This window comes from Peromyscus leucopus, chromosome 4 (assembly GCF_004664715.2).
Source record: "Peromyscus leucopus breed LL Stock chromosome 4, UCI_PerLeu_2.1, whole genome shotgun sequence".
NCBI classification, from domain to species: Eukaryota; Metazoa; Chordata; class Mammalia; order Rodentia; family Cricetidae; genus Peromyscus; species Peromyscus leucopus.
The window spans coordinates 9,638,334-9,644,333 of NC_051066.1; positions in this window are offsets into that span (position 1 = coordinate 9,638,334).

The window sequence follows — 6,000 nt, forward strand, 5'->3', positions numbered from 1 at the left end:
CTCCGGCTGGAAGGAAGCGACTTCCTGAAGAAAGACGACTTAGAGGAGGAAATTCATCAGCGTCCGATGACACGATTGTGAGCCACGTACTGTTGAGCTTTCATTGGTCACAAACCTGTTTTTAAGCCCGGCGTGGTGGTGCACGCCTTTAATCCCAGCACTCAGGCAGAGAAGGCGATCTCTGTGAGTGCGAGGCCAGCGCCTGGTCTACATAGGCAATTCCAGGACTGCCCAGGTTCACATACTTAAGATTCTGTCTCAAAAACAAAACCAAACTGTCGGGTGTAGTGTGTTTCGTGGGAAAATCAAAGAAAAAGGATCACTCCAAGATGAATTTTAGGCTCTCTGGCAGCAGAGATGAACAGTTTCTGTGAACCTCAAACATCTGTGCAAAGGCGTATTTATTGATTATTACACAAAAGTTGTGTTTTGGGTAAAACAGGTCCCTCATACCAAAGCCCCTGGTCTAATCTATATGTTTTCTGAAGGAAAACTTCACACCTCTGCAACTTGAGTCCTTATTGTGAACTATTTAGTACACAATAATTCAAGACGCTCCAGGTGTGCCAGGATAGTCTTGTGACCAAAGTCTTACAAAGGCTGTAAAGCTCCTTCCAAAAAACAAATCTGTAGATAACAGAAAACAATCACTGTTCTCCACAGTGATTTCTTCAAGGTCTAAGTACTTCTAGAAAACAACCATTCACTCTGAGTTTGCCAGAGATACAGTAAAAAATAACTATTTCGTTCTAATATTTACCCTAGATACAATGATTCTACTAATTTTTCCTCTACACCAAACAAAAACAACCAAAACAAGAAAAAAAGCCCACTCCAGGTATGGTGGCGCACACCTTTGATCCCAGCACTCAGGAGGCAGAGGCAGGTGGATCTCAGTGAGTTCAAGGCCAGCCTGGTCTACACAGCAAGTTTCAGGACAACTGGGCTACATAGAGAAACCCTGTCTTAAACAAAAACAAACAAACAACCACAAACAAAAAGAATCCTGTCAAACCTGCCGTAAGCCAACACACCACTTGAGGGAGTAATAGAAGACCTCCCCAAATTCTTACTCCTGAGCCCATGGTCTGTGTTCACCCCAAGGTTATTTACTTAACACTTAGTGTGCCTGGCATAATGTCTGGTGCTGTGGAGTGTCAGTAATAAAGGATGAAAACCAAGTTTCTGCCTCTAAGTCACTCAGTGTTACAGGGAGACTGGGAGACAACGATAATACACGTGTAATAAGTACACGATAATCATGATAACAAACATGAAATCCCAGACTGAAATACATTATCTGAAGTTATAGATATTTGTAAGAGGAAATGTCAGCCTGGGGAGACGGCTCATCTGGCAAGGTTCTTGCTGTGCAAGCCTGGGGACTGGAGCTGAGATCCCAGCAACCCATGTACAATGGTGGGTGGGCATGCAGCCTGCCTCTAACGCCTGTGTTAGGGAGGCAGAGATGCCCTCCCCAGGGCAAGCTAGCAAACTAGACTACCACGATGGGCAAGCTCTGAGTTCAAGAAAGACCCTGCCTCAATACATAAAATGGTGGACTAGAGAGAGGGCCCAGAGGTTAAGAGCACTGGCTACTATTCTAAAGGGTCCACATTTTGTTCCCAACACCCACATGGCCCCATACAAACTGTCTGTAATACTAGTTCCACTTATATGCATTCAGGCAAAAGGCTAAGAGCACTGGCTTTTCTTCCAGAGGTCCTGGGTTCAATTCCCAGCAACCACATGAAGATTCACACCTGTCTGTAACTCCACCTCCAGTGGAATCCAACACTCACATATACATACATGCAGGCAAAATAACAATTCACATAAAAATAATAAACCATTCAAACCAAAGTTAATACACTTTTAAAAAAAACTTTTTTTTTTTAATTTTTCAAAACAGGGTTTCTCTGTGTAGCTTTGTGCCTTTCCTGGGTCTCTCTCTGTAGACCAGGCTGGCCTCTGACTCAAAGATCCACCTGCCTCTGCCTCCCAAGTACTGGGATTAAAGGCGTGCACCACTACCGCCCGGCAAAATAATATACGGTGGAGAATGATGATTGAGGAAGACACTCAATGTCAGTCTCTGGCATCCACATACATGCAAAAACAAAAAAAACAAAAACAAAAAAACCAAAAAGACAAAACGAAAAATGTGGTTTGGGAATGTAGCCCAATGGTGCTGTGCTCGACTCTACACAGGCCCTAGAATCAGTCCGTAGTACCAGGTGGATATGTGAAGACAGCATAAGAATGTAGAGGAAGAAACTGGAGAGCAGGGAGGTTAGCTCAAGATGAAGCTAAAAAAGTAGGCAAGGGGCTGGCAGTGGTGGTGCACACCTTTGATCCCAGCGTTCTGGAGGCAGAGGCTGGCAGATCTGAGTTCTTGGTCTACAGAGTGAGTTCCAGGACAGCCAAGACTACACAGAGAAACAAAAACAAGTAGGCTGGAGCCAAGCCATGTCCTATCAACTAGGTAAGCATTCGGAGTCAACGAGAAATGGGAGTGTAAGGGTGGGTTTCTTTAGCCAGCCCCTTTTCTCTACAGGGAGGCTGTTGAAGGCTTGAGGAGGGGATGGGACTGTTTAGATTATTTGGGGCGGTAGGGCTATGGTGGAGTTGGCAGAATACCTGCCTAGCATACACAAAGCCCTGGGTTTGGTCTCCAGCAATGCAAACACCAGTGGATATGGTGTTGCATACTTGTCATTCAAGCACTCAAATGCTGTGTGATATTTTGATTGTGTTCCGACAAGGCTGGCTGGGAGTCAGAGGGTGGGGCTGGCCATTAGCTGATCATAGACATTTGGAGGACTGTCGAGAGAGGAGACAGGAAGTGGTAAGGCGGGATGGATCTCGGCCCATTTGGGTGGATGAACAGTAGAGGTAGGAAGTGTCTGATGGCTGCTCCCAGCTTCTCTGATCTTTCAGGTTCTTACCCTGATATTTGACTCCCCATTTGTTTATTGTTAAAGATTAATTAGATTAATGCTTCATCTGGCACCCAACTTTGGGGCATAAATTCACGAAATAGCCGCTTGCCTATGACTTTGCAGCCACCGGCACCTGCTAGAAGGCCACACAAGAGCGCCACATGCTGGAGTCACTTTGCCACTGGCTTTTCCTTTTTTCCCCCCAAGCCCTCTGAATGAATCTGGGATTTTCCGGTTGCAGCCTCTTTACAGAAATCTCCACAAGCCCCAAATGGCACAGGCACCTGGACTCCAAATGGCAGCGGAGTTAGTCCCTCAGCACAGGTCAGCTCTGCCTTAAGGCAGCTCTGTGTTCTCACTTCCACCTGTCAACAGGCAACTTTCACACATTCCCCTGTGTCTGCCCTTCAGATGGCTGGCTCTTTGGCTCCTTTTCCTCGTGGGCTGTGGGCTTCCCCTGGATCCACTCCTCAGGCAGCTGTCCTCAGCCAGGTTGTGCACAGCCTGTGTTCTTCATCCAGACATGCTAGGCAGGAACAACCAGCCTCACACTTCACTGTCATCATCAGCAGATTTGTGAGACAACTTGGATTTTTTTTTTTTTCAAGATAGGGATTCTCTGTGTATCTTTAGAGCCTGTCCTGGAACTTGCTCTGTAAACCAGGCTGGACTCAAATTCATAGAGATCCTCCTGCCTCTGCCTCCCAAGTGCTGGGATTAATGGCATGAGCCATCACCGCCTGGCCAACTTGGAATTCTTAAAGGGGAGAATTAGTTAATTAAAAAAAGAGAGAGAGCCGGGCGGTGGTGGCGCACTCCTTTAATCCCAGCACTCGGGAGGCAGAGGCAGGCGGATCTCTGTGAGTTCGAGGCCAGCCTGGGCTACCAAGTGAGTTCCAGGAAAGGCGCAAAGCTACACAGAGAAACCCTGTCTCGAAAAACCAAAAAAAAAAAAAAAAAAAAGAGAGAGTTTTTTTTCCCACATTAAAGAACAGAAAACACTATTATGATGGAGGGACTTATGTCTCTGTATGATTCCACAATGGATGGCTTAAAAATGGAACAATTAAATGAGGAATAAGTAACTTAGCTAGAATTTATGAAATGTCAACTATAAACATTATTGGTTTGGTAATTTTTGCTTTATCCCTAAAATGTTGGTTGATATCACTTCCAAGATTTACAGGCCTTAGAAGAGATTACTAAAGAAAATAATGCAATTTTGATTGATAAGTTATAAACCTTAGAAAAACTTATTAAAACAGATAATAGGGATATTCAGGCAAAGACAGAAGAGGAATTTATGGAGAACCAACCTCACCATTACATTATAAAATTAGAGAAGAACAGCTCAAGGTTAGCAAAAAATCAACCTTAATTATCCAATCCCCTTAAAGGAACAATAGCTAAATGACAGGTATCCCCAAGGCTGTGTAAGAGCTCACAGGATTCCTGTGGAAATGCTAGATTTGAGGAGATTTAAGGAAGCAACAGTCTTTTTTTGTTTTGTTTTGTTTTTCGAGACAGAATTTCTCTGTGTAGCTTTGTGCTCTTCCTAGAACTCACTCTGTAGACCAGGCTGGCCCTGAACTAGCAGAGATCAACCTGCCTCTGCCAACTGAGTGCTGGGATTAAAGGTGTGTGCCACCACTGCCCAGCTATAGTCTTATATGGTATGTATTCACCTTTTGTGAGGCAGATGTTAAATTCATGGTCAATTAGTAACAGAATTGTCCCACAAGACTGGGAAGACTTGGTTACAGCAGTATTGGAAACTGGTCCTCAGTTACAGTGGAGGACCTGGTGGAAAGATGAGGCTAGGACCATTGAACAATGAAGTAGGCCTAGAGGTATTGGAATCTCCCAAGACCAACTTCTTGGAAAGGGCAGTTTTGCTGATGTACAAAGACAGTCTACATATGATGACCACACCTTGGCTCTATGCCATACAGCAGCTTTGAATGCTTGGGACAGAGCTAAAGTCAAGTTGGAAAGAGAACTGAATCATTTACTAAAGTTATACCTTCACTGATTTTTTTTTTTTTTTTTACAAAGATTGACTTCCACTGTAAATAGAATGATATCAGATCCAGAACTTAGGCAAATATTAATTGAATCTTTGGATTTTGAAAATGCCAGTTCAGAATGCAACCTTTAAAGGCAACATCACCACCCATAGATGAATGGATTAGAAAACTAACTTATAAGACTAACAAGTGTTTTTCATTTGATCAGATATAACCTGCCAAAAAGAAAATTATCCAAAGTTAGGGTTGGGGCAGAGTTTTGTGTTTGTCTTTCCAGGAGAATGAGGGCATCTAGCTAAGGAATCTGAAGGCGTTTGAACAATTAAGACAGCTGAAGAAAAAGGACGAATCCAGAGAAAATGGCCCCCAAAAAGTAATTTGGCCTAATGGTATATCACATTTCCAACAGGATAAAATTTCATAAATCTTCCCAAATGTTTGTTTCTGCTGTTTTCTACAGACATATAAGGCAAATGGTCTTTTTGTAGTCCCAGTTCAATTAAAAATTAAAGCTGGCTTTGGAGTTGGAACATGGCTCTCTCCTTCTCTAAATCCAAGCATGCTTGTTAAAAGAAAATCCAAAATCTCTGTCTCGTGTCAATAGAGCCATCTGATATGGGGCAGAAGAAAAACCAAAATTAAGAGACCATTCCTTTGCCACTAATCTCATAATTTTTTTTTTTTTTTTTTTTTTTAGGTTTTTCGAGACAGGGTTTCTCTGTGTAGCTTTGCACCTTTCCTGGGACTCACTTGGTAGCCCAGGCTGGCCTCGAACTCACAGAGATCCACCTGCCTCTGCCTCCCGAGTGCTGGCATTAAAGGCATGCGCCACTACTACCCGGCAATTTTTTTGTTTTATTTTGATTATTATTATTATTATTTTTCAAGACAGGGTTTCTCGATGTAGCTTTATCATCTTTCCTGGATCTCATTCTGTAGACCAGGCTGGCCTCAAACTCACAGAGATCCACCTGCCTTTGCCTCCCGAGTGCTGGGATTAAAGGCATGTGCCACCACCACCCAGCTTATTT